The following is a 16368-nucleotide window of genomic DNA, read 5'->3' as shown; positions in this document are numbered from 1 at the left end:
ACAAAGCCTCAAGAGAAAGATGAACAAACCAGTTTCTAAACTGCCTGATTGGAATCTTTGGAATAACTAGGAAAACACACAGCATCTCCTAATAATCTGACTTTAGGAATAAATTTGGGACAAAGGAATTTGCAAAATTTCTATAACCAAATTAATTGAATCTTCTCCAAAACTAGTAATATAGAAAGTCTATCAAATTAGGAATAAGACACATAAGTTACATTAAACCCTATGAATAGGGACACCTGGGTGGCTTAGCAGTTGAGTATCTGCCTTCAGCTCAGGGCATGATCCTGGGGTCCTGGGATCCAGTCCCGCATCAGGCTCCCCACCGGGAGCCTGCTTCTCCTTCTGCCTATGTCTCTGCCTCTCTCTGTGTGTCTTTCATGAATAAATAAAATCTTTTTTTTTAAAAAAAGCTCTGTGAATAAGCAATTATAGAGTCTTGCACGTTAAACGACGATTTTGACATTAGGAGATAATACGGTGGTTTGGAGTTCAGAGAGTCTCTTTTTCAGACTCAAAAACAACAAGCAACACCAATAAATCTGCCTTGGGCAAAATAACTTTAGAGTTATGCTGCCTTGATAATCAAGATATTATGCTCATTTCAACTTCCCTAAAAACAGTAAAACTGATAAATCACTTTTCTGACCATTCTTCCTACTCAAAAGGCTGAATGAAAGACCTGGATTGCTACCTTGTCACATCATTTCCAATCCTTGGACTTATAAATTGACATTGTTCTCAGAGAAACAAATTCTCTTAATAAAATATGCTTAATTAATAAGCAGAGAAATATAATAATTTATTCTCATAATCTTTAAGGTATCTAATATAAAGATGTTTTATATTTAGTTTAAAATAGCATGTAGGGCAGCCCGGGTTGCTCAGTGGTTTAGGGCCGCCTTCAGCCCAGGGTGTAATCCTGGAGACCCGGGATTGAGTCCCACATCGGGCTCCCTGCATGGAGCCTGCTTTTCCCTCTGCCTGTGTCTCTCCCTCTTTCTGTCTCTCATGAATGAATAAATAAAATCCTTTAAAAAAATCCTATTCATATAGCGCCTCAATATCTCCCTGAAAAAATATTTAAGACTTAGTAATAAACTTAATGCGTATGAAGATATTGTGAAAACAAGTTAATTCTACCCAAATTAATCTATACTTTAAGAGAATCAGTGGGATTTTGAGGTAAGTAAAATCTGACACAATGATCCTAAGGTTGATATGAAAGAATAAAGAATAAACATCTAAGAATGCACAAATTGTGAAAGAATGGTAAGGGGAAAGTATGTATATGTATATATTTACACACTAAAATATGACTTTCCATATATCACTGTATATAAAATAGAGACAGCATTTCCTTTTTTTATTAGGATTTTATTTTTTTAAGTAATCTCTACACCCAATATGGGGTTCAAACTCATAACCCTGAGATCAAGAGTCCCATGCTCCATGGACTGAGTCAGCCAGGTACCCCAAAACAGCATTTCAAGTAGGTGAAGAAACAGTGGCTCACTTAACAAATAGCATTGGGACAAGTGGTTAATCATTTTAGAAAAAAATAAAGTTAGTTCCCTGTTATATATCTAAATTTTAGATGCATTGCAAATTTAAATGTGAAATACAAAAGCTACTGAAAGAAATTATAAGCAAAAATTAGTATAACATTGTGATAGAGAAAGCCTTTTTTAAGCATGATACCAAAGGCAAGGACATAAAAAATAAAACCTGCATAAGGAAAAAAGCACAGATAAAAGATAAACAACAAATTATAAAAATGGAATAGCAATATATATGATAGGCAAGTGATTAATATCTTTAGTATACAAATATCTCTTACACATCTATAACAAAAAGATGAGCACCCAAAAGAAAAAATGCACAGTGGAAATAAGCAGGCAACTCATAAATGAAAAGATACAAATGGTCATAAAGTCTCACTCATCATGGAAGATAAATATAAGCAGATAATCTTTTTCACATAACAGACTAACAAAGCTTAAAAAGAATTTTAATAACATCTGGTGTAAGTGTGGTTAAATGGACACACTCCTACACTGTTAGTGGGAGCATGAAATGGTAGCTTTCTATTTTTTTTTAAAGATTTTATTTATTTATTCATGAGAGACACAGAGAGAGATGCAGAAACACAGGCAGAGGGAGAAGCAGGCTCCATGCAGGGAGCCCAACGTGGGACTCGATCCTCCTGGGTCTCCAGGATCATGCCCTGGGCTGAAGGCAGCGTTAAACCGCTGAGCCACCTGAGCTGCCCAAATGGTAGCTTTCTGAACAAAAGTTGGCAGTATGTTATCAAAAGTCTTAAAAACTATTAACCACTTTTTTTTTATTAACCACTTTTATATATGTTACTGGAAGTATATATTTGTACAACTTTTCTGGGGGCCATTTTGGCACTATTTATCAAAATATTTAATGTATATGCCCTATAACCTAGCAACTCCACTTCTAGTAATTTTATATAAAAGATATGCTCATAAAGATATTTATATAAGAAGGGAAACCTGGGTGGCTCAGTGGTTGAGCGTATGCCTTTGGCTCAGGTTGTGATCCTGGGGTCCTGGGATCGAGTCCCGCATTAGGCTCCCTGCAGAGAGCCTGCTCTCCCTCTGCCTATGTCTCTGCCTCTCTCTGTGTCTCTCATGAATAAAAAAATAAAATCTTTCTAAAAAAAAGATATAGGGACGCCTGGGTGGCTCAGCAGTTGAGCATCTGCCTTTGGTTCAGATTGTGATCCCGGGGTCCTGGGATCAATCCCTGCATCGGGCTCCTTGCACGGGTCCTCCTTCTCTCTCTGCCTCTCTCTGTGTGTCTCTCATGAATAAATAAATCAAATATTTTTAAAAAGATATATACACGTATATATATACATATATATATATATACACACAAGAATATTCATTGAAGCAGTTTATTATTATAACACAGAACCGAAAACAACCTAAATATTAATCAAAAAGGAATTAATTTAAATAAAATACAGCATATTCACACAATGGAATATCATACAACCATTTAAAAAAATAAGGTAGGTCAAATTTCTTGATATAAGATGTACAAGATATGTTAAATGGAAGATGGAAACTGCAAAATAGTGTGTACATACATATATAGTAATATACATATTATATATGCATATATATTATATTATGATCATACATAGTATGATCCCATGTGCAAAAGAGGAAAAAAAAAGAGGCATTACATAGGCTTGAAAATGCACTGAAAATTTTTGAGGAGTATACAAGAATCTACTAACAGTTTCTTAGAGAAGGGGGCTGGGAAGTCAGAAAATTTTACTTTTCACTTTTGTATTGTAACATTTTATCACTATGAACATACATATTACCTTTGATTTTAAAAATGAGCTTAGGGATGCCTGGGTGGTTGCCATTTGGGTGTCTGCCTTCGGCTCAGCGCGTGATCCTGGAGTCCCAGGATCGAGTCCCACATCGGGCTCTCTGCATGGGGCCTGCTTCTCCCTCCACCTCTGACTCTGTTTCTCTCTGTGTCTCTCATGAATAAATAAATAAAATCTTTTTTAAAAAAAATAAACTTAGAAAAAGTGCCACTCTCTGATCTGGAAGAGTTAGTTGTATGATACCTGATGTTTATGAGAAGATTTAAATTTATTTTTAAAACGGTATTAAAATAGGGGCACTTGGCTGGCTCAGTAGGAAGAGAGTGCAACTCTTGTCCTTGGGGTTGTGATTTCCAGCCCCATGTTGGATGTAGAGATTACTTAAATTTTTTTTAATATTTTTTAAAAGGCACTAAAAATGAATGAGCCTTTTGAAAATTTCAATGACATGGATGGAGCCAGAGAGTATTATGCTAAGCAAAATAAGAAAAACAAATACCACAGGATTTCACTTATATGTGGAATTTAAGAAACAAAACAGATGAACATATGGGAAAGAAAGAGAGCCAAACCAGAAAACAGACTCTTCTACAGAGAACAAACTGAGGGTTAGTGGAGGGGGAGGTGAGTGGGGGCATGAGTTAAATGGGTTATGGGTATTAAGGGTATTTGTGATGGGCACTGGCTGTTGTATTTAAGTGATGAATAACTAAACCCCCTACACCTGAAACTAATATTACAAAGTATGTTAACTGGAATTTAAATAAACTTGAAAAAAAGAAAACATTCTCTGGAAAAATATCTTGTTCCCTCTAACATTTAAACTTTAAGATACTTACAAAAGGAAAGCATTTACCTTATTTTAGCACCTTCCATCCTGGGCTGCCTGTACTACAAGATAAAAGCTTTTCTGTAACAATCTGAAGAGCTCAAGTAGTTTGCTTATAACACTTCAAGTAGTTTGCTTATAACATTTATCATTAACTTACCCATATGGTTTACTGAATGATCAAGCAGTAGTAAAAGTTCATCTGATATGATCAGCAAATTCCAATGAAATGAGAAGGCTTTTGGTTTTAACATAGAATTCCCCATTTTTTTTTAAATTTTATTTATTTATTCACGAGAGACACAGAGAGAGGCAGAGACACAGGCAGAGGGAGAAGCAGGCTCCATGCACCGGGAGCCCGACGTGGGATTTGATCCCGGGTCTCCAGGATCGCGCCCTGGGCCAAAGGCAGGCGCCAAACCGCTACGCCACCCAGGGATCCCTAGAATTCCCCATTTTTTAAATGAAAAAGGCACTTCCATGACTTTCCATATGACATTACAGTTAATAAAGTTGCATTTACTTTCATTAGGTGAACTGCACTTTATATGCTACCAAGTTGATAATACAGATTTCGGGGGAGAGGAATAATTAGTTGCCTTTATTTCTACTTATAAGAGTTGACAGACCAGAATGTATTTAACCCTCACTACATGCCTGTTACTTTGGTGAGAGTTGGCAACAGAGGTTGGGGGTGGGAAGGATGTGAGAACCACTTCCAAAATTCCCTCATGCTATCCCTTTATAGCCAACACTTCCCTACATCCCTAAATCCTGGCACCCACTGATCTGTTTTCTTCTTTACACTTTGGCTTTTTCAGATTGTCATATAAGTGGAATCACATAAGGCTACATAAGCCTTTTGAATCTGGCTTCTTTCACTTAAATACATACTAAGATTCACCTGATATTGCATGAATCAACAGGCAGTTCCTCTTTTGTCATGGGGTAGTATTTCACAGTATAGGTATAGAACAATCTGTTTATCCATCAGTTGAAATAACTGGGTTGCTTCTAGATTTTAGTGATTAGTACTTAATAATGCTGCTCTAAATACTCAGATATAGGTTTTTACGTGAACATAGGTTTCATTTCACTTAGATAGCTAGAAGAATTGCTGAATCATATGGCAAATATATGTTTAATTTCATTAAAAAACTAGCAAACTCTCTTCTAAAGTAGCTGTACTATTTTTCATTCCCACTAGCAATATCTGAAAGTTACAGTTGTTCTGTCTTGCTAACACTTGGTATTGCAGCTTTGTTTTGTTTTGACATAGGTGTATAATGGTATCTCACTATAATGTTTTAAAGTATTTTTTAAAGCACTGTTAGGTTCACAGCAAAATTGAACAGAAAGTATAAGATTTCCCATATACTCTTCCCCTCCCATGTACAATCAACCTTCTCCACTATCAACATCCTGAATCAGATTGTACATGTTACAATCATCACTGTGGATTTAATTTACATTTCTCTAACGGTTTTCATTTGCATCAGCCTAATTTGCATTTACTTTATTTGCTTATTTGTATGTCTTCTAGATGAAGTGTCTATTCAGAACTTTTGCCCATTTTGTTATCGGGTTATTTTTCTAATTGTTGAATTTTGAAATTTGAGGGTTTTAAATTTTAAAACCTACAATTTTTCATCAGAAATGTTATTTGCAAATATTTTCTCCCCATCTGTGACTTGTCTTTGCATTTTCTTTCATATGACAAAAAATTTTAATTTTAATAAAGTCCAAATAACCATTTTTTCATGTATGGATTATGCTTTTGGGATAATATAGATTTCTAATCACATTTCTTTGTTCATGTCTTTTTGCATGGAGTAACATTTCTCCTAATTAGCAGCCTCAGTCACAAAGGCTGAGAACAAATAAACAAAAACTGCCACTAATATTGTTTAATGGGTACAGAGTTTCAGTCTGGGAATACTAGAAAAGTTCAAGAGACAGATGGTGATGATGGTTGCATAACAACATGAATTTACTTAATGCTACTAACCTGACACTTAGAAAATGGTTAAAATGGTAAAATTTTGTTACCATGATAATATAACTTTACCATAATAAAAAGGAAAAACTGCAACCAAGCAACAATATGTCAGGGATGTCTATGTTCCAAAGCTCATACATATTTGTTAAAACACTTCAAGCAGTACTGAAACCAATGCAATGGAGCCAAAGATTCACTTTGGATCCATGGAAGATGAATGAAGATTCTTTTCCAAGATGAAAAATAGCCAGACAAAATGAGCCATGTAGAAAAGTTGTCTCTTTTAGTCCTCATACTCATAAGGCAGATAGTATACTACGCTTCTTTCTTTAAAAAAAAAAAAGATTTATTTATTCATTCATGAGAGACACAGGGAGAGAGAGGCAGAGACAGAGGCAGAGGGAGAGGCAGTCTCCTCGCAGGGAGACCAATGTGGGACTCGATCCTGGAACTCCGGGATCACACCTTGAGCCTGAGCCAAAGGCAGATGCTCAACCACCCGGGCATCCCCGCTTCTTTCACAATAAAAAGAGCTGAGGCTTGGAGGGCAAAGTTGCCTGTTCCAGGTCATACTTGAGTCAGTAAATCAAGGAGTGAAGATGAGTAGAAGCTACCAGACAATCCAAACCCAGAGCTCTAACTGTAGACCATTCCCCTGTACTACCTCTAAATCTCTGAAGAATAACTCTCTCTTCAGCTTTTATGTTTAAAATTTTTTAAGTTTTAAGAATTACAAATAATTTAACAAACATTCCTTGGGGATTGTTGAATGTAATTTCACTACATTGGTTTCCCACAATACATTGAACAAAGATAAGCTACATGTTATTTTACTTTGCAATGGAGTAGATAACAGCTCTAATCTAAAGTCAAATGACCTTATGTCAAATCCTGGCTCTGGCTTTGTGCTGAAATAACTTACGCATTTTAGTTCATATGAATGAAATTTCCAACTTGGGGTGATAAAATCATAGCACTAGAAACTTGTTCACTCAAATGTGCTGCTTTTCTCATCTTGAGGTTTCAAGATATAGGTAAGTTCACTGATACTGTGAAGACCTAGTAATGCTTAGAATACTTTGAATCTCTATAAAAGTTAGCTATTAATTGTAGGGTGGGTTTTTTTTGCTATTATTGTTTATAAAAAAGAGTTACCTTGGACAAATCTATAAAATATAAGTATTTAAGAGCACGTGTTCCAGAATCAGTCTACCTTGGTTTGAATCCTGGCTCTGTCATTTGCTGAATTTAAAGCCCTGGACCTGTTAATTTGTCTCTTTAAGCTTCATTTTTCCACAGCTGAAAAATAAAAATTATTAAAACATTGCTGTAAGAATAAAATGAAACAATCTATGCAAATTGCTTAGTACAGTCCTTCATATACAGTAAGCCATCAGTGCACATGAACTGGGTTTGGGGTTTTTTTTTAAGATTTCATTTATTTATTCATGAGAGACAAAGAGAGAAAGGCAGAGACATAGGCAGAGGGAGAAGCAGGTTCCCTGTGGGGAGCCAGATGTGGGACTCAATCCCCGGACCCCGGGATCACGCCCTGAGCAGAAGGCAGATGCTCAACCCCTGAGCCACCTAGGCATGCCGAACTGCTATTGTTTTTTTATTAGCAATGTCAAAATGTGCCTATAGCATTAGGAATCAAATCATAAAAAGGGCATTTTGCAAATCTGCAGAGACAGCAATACTCTAATCAATTCTTAGAGAACTAAAAAAAAAAAAAATTAAAAAAAAATTCTTAGAGAACTGTCACATCTCTTATTTGATACTCATAAACACTGACCTCTCCATTAAAAGCTACCCTTTGCCAGTCTCTTAATATCACAATCTTCTTGTTTTACACTTTACCATACTGTTTATCACTACTTGATATCTATGTACTTTAATTATCTACTATCTGTCTTCCCCTTCCAAAATGTAAGCTCCATAAAAGTAGGGAGGCATAATGTTTAAAAACAGACTTGAGGGGATCCCTGGGTGGCGCAGCGGTTTGGCGCCTGCCTTTGGCCCAGGGCGCGATCCTGGAGACCCGGGATCGAATCCCACGTCGGGCTCCCGGTGCATGGAGCCTGCTTCTCCCTCTGCCTGTGTCTCTGCCTCTCTCTCTCTCACTGTGTGCCTATCATAAATAAATAAAAAAAAAAACAGACTTGAGAGCCAGACTGTCTGATTCCTATCTCTGCCACTTGCTATGTGTCCTTGGGCATGTTACTTAAGTTCTGTGCCTCAGTTTCCTTATCTATAAAACAGAGATAACAACATCTGTTCCCACAGGGTTGTAATGAGAATTATAAGACTTAATATATATAAAGCACTTAGCAAAACAGTAAGCACTCAATAAATGCTATTATTATTGACCTGTCATTCCAGTAGCCTGAGTAGTCCTCAGCACAGAGCAGGCACCCAATAAATATTAACCTAGTAAAATAATAATGAGCTTAATGATCCAATTGGAGCCAGTCTTATAGCTCAAGACATCCCTAAAAGAGTTGGAAGCAAAGGAGAGGGACTGGGAAAGGTGCTTTCTGCAGGGTCAAAACCTCTGTTCTGACCCCATCTTCCACCCTAAGTATTAAAGCCTGCTAATCACCATGGGACATGATGTAAATTCTAGAGCTGCCTTTGACAACTAGGAAGTCCCTGGGCACCACATCTCCTTTCTCAACATTCATCAAGAGGTTACCATGAACAGTATTTTGCACATATTACCTCATTTAATCCTTACAACAATCTTGAGGTAAATACTATAATTACCTCCATCTTACAGATGGGAAAACTAAGGTAGAAATAGGTTAAATAACTTGTCCACAGCCACATTATTCCCCAGGGTAGGATGGGGAAACAAACAAGAGGATCACCTTAGTGTAGCAGGAAACAGAAGAGACCTGAGGGGTCCAACCCTGTTCTATCAGTTTTTATTTTTTTTAAAGATTTTTATTTATTCATGAGAGACAGAGAGAGAGGCAGAGATACAGGCAGAGAAAGAAGCAGGCCCCCTGCAGGGAGCCCGATGTGGAACTCAATCCTGGGATCCCAGGATCTTGCCTTGAGCCAAAGGCAGGCGCTCAACCACTGAGCCACCTAGGTGTCCCTGTTCTGTCAATTTTTAAAACATTTCCTTTATTTTCAGCCATGGGTCTCCTCCTCACCTTTCAGTAATAAATACTTACCTCCAAATTCTGAACCTCTCATGGGTACTATGATAAAAGACCTCACTTTCATTGATATCTCCCTCTGCAGGCAAGATTCCCCCTCTTCTGTTTCCTATGTTCCACTTATGTGTTTAAACCTTTCGTCTGCTGATGTTCCTCTTCTGTTCTCTTTGTCCTTGTGGGTTTAAGCCTTTTAAAATGTCTTTACTATCGGGATGCCTGGGTAGCTCAGTGGTTGAGCATCTGCCTTTGGCTCAAGGCATGATCCCAGAGTCCCGGGATCGAGTACATCGGGCTCTCTGCGTGGAGCCTGCTTCTCCTCCCTCTTCTTATGTCTCTGCCTCTCTCTGTGTGTCTCTCATGAATAAATAAAATATTTTTTAAAATTTGTTTACTATATCATATTAGTGGAGTTTGAGACAGACAAGAGCTAAACATGTGTGGTTGGGTGGCCATATTTAACTCCATATACTACTTTTATGATTTTTTTTCAAATAAAGATTTAAAAACTGGAAGATGATGCTGATAGTAGGTAGAAATATGGGTAAAGGGGAAGATAATAAAAGGGAAAAGTAATTAAAAGTTACTGAGTTACTATTATATGCCAAGGATTTTAAAATACTATAATCCTAACAACCATGTTAAACTGTCCTCCCTCCTTGGGCACTTGATGGGATGAGCACTGGGTATTATACTATATGTTGGCAAATCAAACTTCAATAAAAACAAATGGAAAAAATAAACTGCTCTCCTTTTGAATATGAAATTCAAGTTCAGAATAATGAGAGCTTCTTTGCCTAATGCCAAGAAGCTAATGAATGATAGAGTCTGATTCTAAGTCACATCTCTTAGACTCCCCAAAAGTATGTTCTTTCCTCTACTTGATTTGTCTAGAAACAACAGTTCAGGCAAAAGATGAGGGCCTGAACTAAGATAACAGTCATTAAAGTTGAAATAGGGAGTGGGTTCAAGAGATTCTTTGCATATACTATAGCAGCAGTATAGCACTGCTCTCAAGTACTCAACTATAAACAGAACACTAGTGATCAGCTTTGTACAGGTATTTGCAAATACTAATATTCACACATGGCATTTTGGTGACAAATACAATTTAACATGAATGTCCAACTTCACTCATTCTGAAAAGACACACAAACAGTATCCCCCCTCCCCAAACAAACATTAAACTTTCCAATTATTTCCATTTCTCCTACTTCCTTATCATTTCCTAGCTGTTTTTTCTTTCTGTTTCTTCTGAGTAGCTATTCTTTTGATTCTGGTCCCCAAAGTTCTATAGAATCCCCTCCCTCTGGTCCCCTACCTGGTGCAAACACATACATTCTAGCAACGTTTCCTCCCCAAGTTAAAACTGCAACTGGTTATCCTGTCCTGAAAGTGTTGACTAGGTGCCTTAACAGTGAATCAAGAAAAGAAATATCCATTGAGTGCCTATTTCTCTGAAACATATGATAGGTCTCAATAAGTATTTACTGAATTTAAAATGGGTTATTTATTTATTATTTTTCAATTTAAAAATGGGTTCCTTGAATGCAACTTACAGAACATGGAAACAGTGGGTTTTCTGTGTTTGGCAGCAGCAGTCCTAGCAAGGGGCTTCGTATGGGTTTGGGACTCCAGGGAACAAATGAAAAGTCAGGAGCTGGCTGGCATGCTAGGAGATGGAAGCAGGACCTTCCTGGTGATCCCGCACCTCAATGATAAAGCCATGTTCTTTACTCCCACTGTGCTATGCCCGGCCTGCCTAAAATACTGGCTGTCCTTGCTCTGCTTCTGTGCAGGGTTCTCTGTTGTAGGGCACTAAGTGAATATACCAAAGGCCCCTTCTCTGGGTGCTTCACTGAGAATCAGTGGCCCTAGCTTGTAGACTGTAGCAGCCAGCTTCCTAGGTGGATTGGGAGATGTCACCAGCTTGCGTACTTCATTGCCAGCAGGATTGGGGAGCATAAGAGAACTATTCACATTTTGTTCCATTTAATACCTATATTTCTGTTGGGAACTATGACTGTACTCATTCTGTGGAACTTTTTTATGTGAAAGGACCAAGAATAATGATCTTGGGACGCCTGGGTGGCTCAGCAGTTAGGCGTATCTGCTTTCGCCCCAGGATGTGATCCTGGAGTACCGGGATTGGATCCTGCGTCGGGCTCCCTGCATGGAGCCTGCTTGTGTCTCCCTCTGCCTCTGCCTATGTCTCTGCCTCTCTCTTTCTGTATGTCTCATGAACAAATAAATAAAAATCCTTAAAAAAAAGAATAATGATCTTACAATGGGACACCAAACAGAATCTAGACTGTATCATGCCTGCCTAACCCTTAAAATTTTACTACTAAAGATAGCAAAGGACCTTCCTGCTGCTTTTAAAATCCATTTTGTGGGGTGCCTGCGTGGCTCAGTTGGTTAAGCATCTGACTTCAGTTCAGGTCATGATCTCACAGTCCTGAGATGAAACTTCATATCCAGCTCCCTGCTTGTGGGGAGTCTGCTTCTCCCTCTCCCTCTGCTACTACCCTGTCTCTCCTGCATGCTTACATGCATGCACATGTGCACTCTCTCAAAATCTAAAAAAAGAAAAAAAAGAAAAAGAAAAAATCAATTAAAATAAAATAAAATCATTTGTGCTATTAAGATGCATATGTCAAATTGAAGAGAGAGACTCAGATCATTAGATTAGAAAATAATTTTAGAATCCAACATCCACCATCTTTCAATGAAGAGGCCTTTCATTTTTTTTGAAAAGGCCTTTCTTTTTTTTAAAGATTTCATTTATTTATTCATGAGACACACACACACACACAGAGAGAGAGAGAGAGAGAGAGAGAGAGAGAGAGAGGCAGAGACGCAGGCAGTGAGAGAACCAGGCTCCATGCAGGGAGCCTGATGTGGTACTCAATCCCAGGTCTCCAGGATCACACCCTGCACCAAAGGCAGGTGCTAAACCACTGAGCCACCCAGGGATCCCTGAAGAGGCCTTTCAAAGATGACTTTACCATACAGAAAAGATGGACTGAGAAAACAAAAATTGACCCTGACGCTGAATTACAATAATAATTGCACAACTGCATAAATGAACTATTCATAGACAATGGGTGAATTTTATGGTATGTAAAATTATACCTCAATAAGCTACTTTTAACCAAAAAATGGGTTCCTTGAACAGTTGTTTCTCAGTTGATTTTGAAGATGAACCATGTTTTCTCATAGAAAGAACATTATACATGATGGCTAGGTTCACATATTGATCTTCAGAAGTTTCTTGGCTAGGTTCACAGATTGATCTTCAGAAGTTTCTTGGCAATAATGAAGCTAGATTATATATTAATAGTATTTTAGCACTGACTTTTATGAAGAAATGCACAGTGAGTTCCAATTAGGAAATCAAGATGCCAACAGACACTTATCTCCTATTTACATTTTCAGCTCTAGAAAAGATGTCTCTGCCCCATGCAGGCAGTGATAAGGGTAAGTGATGCCTATCTTCAACAACAATAACAAGTGAACTCATGCCAGGTCTTTCATGGATAATTAAGTCAGGTCCTGGTATTCTGCTTAGGAAAGCAATATATTACTGAATGAAATACTTGATATATTTTACAAGGTCTTTTACACAAAATCTTCATTATAAAAATAGTTTTGGGGCACCCGGGTGGCTCAGTCAGTTAAGCATCGGACTCTTGATTTCAGCTCAGGTCCTAATCTCAGGGTCCTGGGATCGAGCCCCGTGTCAGACTCCTCACTCAGTAGGGTCGGCTTGTCTCCCTCTCCCTCTCCTCCTGTTCATGTGCTCCCTTGAATGCTCTATCCCTTGCTCTTAAATAAAACAATCTTAAAAAAATAGTTTTGAGTGAATTAATTCTGATGCACTGTGGATGGGAACACAAACTAAAACCCTGTAGGGTTTCTAAAAGATAATTTGGCAATATTTATCAAAGCCTGAAAATATGCATGCCCTTTTAACACAGAAATGCCAATTTTTTAATTTATTTATTTTACAGAGAAGGAGAGAGAGAGAGAGAGAGAGAGAGAAAGAACAAGTAGGAGGAGTGGCAGGCAGAAGGAGAGGGAAAAGCAGACTCCCCACTGAGCAGGGAGCCCAATGCAGTGCTCCATCCCAGGACCCTGGGATCAAGACCTGGGCCAAAGGCAGATGCTTACCTGAGTAAGCCACCCAGGTGCCCCACTTTTGGAAGAATTTATATCATAATCTTAACAGCTACTACTTAGATGATAGAATTAGGGTAATAATCACTTTCTTCATTCATTTAGTCACCAAATATTTATTAAATTCCTACTATATTTCAAGTACTATTCTAGATGCTGGTGATAGAGCAAGTGAAGAACATAGACACAGTTGACACCGTCATGGAGCTTACATTCTCATGTGGGAGATGGACAGTAAGCCAACAAAGTAATATATAAAATCAAGTAGTGATGTTATAAAGAAAAAAACAAAACCCTGTAAAGACAGATATCAAAATATTGCCTAGATTTTGTTTTTACATTGACCATTTACTAATTTTCTAATAAGAAAAAAAAGTATTTCTACTTTTAAAAAAGTTAATGTATTTCAATGATACATTTGGAGGATTCATACATTGATAAGGCACTGGACCAAGACACATTTAAGACCTCTGAATGACTAAAATTTAAAGGGTAGACTTCAGTTATCTGGAAAATTCACTTCTGTGAAATTCCTCATTCCTCACCAATGCTTAGTAAAAGGTACTACAGATCACAAAGACCCTGGACTGCACTGGAGGCTCAATTTCATGGGATCCTCAGAGGCTCACTTAAAACTTCTCTACAGATGAGCCTATTAAACCCCAAAAAAGCTATTTACTTTCAATTCCAAAACTGTAGATCTACAACTCCAGAGACATTTGTTGAGATCACTTTATGGAGATGAAAAAAAAAAACTATTACTTTTTACAAATGTATATAGTGAGCCAAGGCTTTCCTTGGTTCTCTGAAACCATGAAAGGTTTTGTTGTTGTTGTTGTTGTTGTTGTTGTTGCTTTAAAAAGATTTTACTGGGATGCTTGGGTGGCTCAGCGGTTGAGCTTCTGCCTGTGGCTTGGGTATGATCCTGGGTCTGGGGATGAGTCAGGGAGCCTGCTTCTCCCTCTGCCTATGGCTCTGCCTCTCTCTGTGTGTCTCTCATGAATAAATGGATAAAATCTTTAGAAATAAAAAATAAAAAGATTTTATTTACTTGTTTGAGAGGTGGAGAGTGAGAGCACATGAACGAGGGCAGGGGGCAGAGGGAGAGGGAGACTCCACACTGAGCAGGGAGCCCAAGATGTGTCTTGATCCCAGGATCCCAAGATCATGACCCAAACTCTAAGGCAGACGCTCAACGACTGAGCCACCCAAGGGTTCTTTTAAGGCAAAAGAGTCTAGAATAAAGGCAAAAGGGATCTAGAGTTGAAAGCACAGAGACATGAGCATAATATTCTGGAAGTCCAAAGGAGTAAGTTTCTAAGTGCAGCCTCCATTGATAAGTAAAAATATGTATAAAGTGTTTGAAATTACAAATACATCTAGGTATCATAGACCCTCCTATCAAAAGAAAAAAAAAGCATGGGAATTGATGATGACTATTTTAGTGACCTATCTCTTCTCTGGACAAGTCTTCCTCTTAACTAACAAACTACGCTCAGAAAACTGTGAAGCAGAGTTAGAGGTATAGCTAATGACACCAGAAGACAAGTACACACAGGGATGAGATATATAATTTTGGCTTCATTAATACTGTTAAATCAGCCAAACCATAAACGTATCAGGTAGATTTATATCACCAACACCATGCACACTAACATTTAACTTGTGTTGAAGGAAACTATAATACTCAGTACATGTGGTATATCTTGGTGACTCATCTTGCTGATTATGCAAAAATATCTCCCCTATCAGGTAAGAATATAATTAATCTTTCCAGGACTTAAAAAAAAAGTAGTTAAAATATTGGTAGAAAAACTATTTTGTCTTGGGGCACCTGGGTGGCTCAGTCAGTTAAGCATCTGCCTTCAGTTCAGGTCATGATTTCAGGGTCCTGGGATCGAGCTCCACAGGGAGCCTACTTCTCCCTCTCCCTCTGCCACTCGCCCTGCTTGTGCTCTGCCACTCTTTTACTCTCTCCCACAAATAAATGAAAAAAAAATTTTAACTGTTTTGTGAGGGATCCCTGGGTGGCTCAGCGGTTTAGCACCTGCCTTTGGCCCATGGCGTGATCCTGGAGTCCCAGATCCTGGAGGATCTAGTCCTGCGTCAGGCTCCTGGTATGGAGCCTGCTTCTCCCTCTGCCTGTGTTTCTGCCCACCCACCCCACTCTACGTCTATCATGAATAAGTGAATAAGATCTTTAAAAATAAATAAATAAAAAATAAATAAAAATAAAAATAAAAATAAATAAATAAAAATAAAAGGTTTTTTTAAAAAACTGTTTTTGTCTTAATTCTTAGAGATGGAATATTTGTATGCTATGACTAAAACATAAAAATATGTATCTATTTTTCAAAATAGTTTGACTACTCCTAACATCCATATTTTTCATATTTTTTTTATCAAACCAAGGTTCAAAGAACAATTTTCAGTATGAACCAAGCAGACACCCTGTAAATATAGTCCAGATCTATATCCCCACCCACACCCAACCCCTTAATTCCTTTAATGACCTGTTTAATACACTTCAGTTAAGGAAGGTGAAAATCTGATAACATTCTCTCCTGTTCAAAGTTCAATCACCATCAGAACATATAAGGATGAAAAACTATGTACTAGGAATGTACGGGGAGTTCAGCTTTTAAAAAGAGACTAGAAGTTCCAAATTGTCAAAAGCAACTGTTTAGCTGGGTATTTTTTGATACAGATAAATGAGAATGAATTCAGAAAAGGCCTATATTATTCCATACACTTTAGAGTTTTTAACTGGGAAGTTTCAACTGCTTTGTTTTTTTGTTTAGGCTCCACACCC

The 16368-nt window shown here is 37.8% G+C and overlaps 1 protein-coding gene across 5 annotated transcripts in view; it reads right to left on the bottom strand.

The window, feature by feature from the left end:
- The window catches only part of ATP7A (ATPase copper transporting alpha), a 155455-nt gene that overhangs the window by 123440 nt on the left and 15647 nt on the right, over positions 1 to 16368 (bottom strand). The window contains exon 2 of one of the 5 annotated variants that reach the window (XM_055337898.1): positions 7427 to 7512. The exons of the other annotated variants lie outside the window; for them this stretch is intronic. The gene's annotated coding sequence lies outside the window, so the exon portion shown is untranslated. The remainder of the gene's footprint in view (positions 1 to 7426; positions 7513 to 16368) is intronic. 5 annotated transcript variants of the gene reach the window in all.

The sequence above is a fragment of the Nyctereutes procyonoides genome, unplaced genomic scaffold (genome assembly GCF_905146905.1).
Source record: "Nyctereutes procyonoides isolate TBG_1078 unplaced genomic scaffold, NYPRO_anot_genome, whole genome shotgun sequence".
In the NCBI taxonomy this organism is placed as follows: Eukaryota; Metazoa; Chordata; class Mammalia; order Carnivora; family Canidae; genus Nyctereutes; species Nyctereutes procyonoides.
The sequence above is the reverse complement of the archived record's forward strand: the minus strand, read 5'-3'. Positions and strand labels throughout refer to the sequence as shown.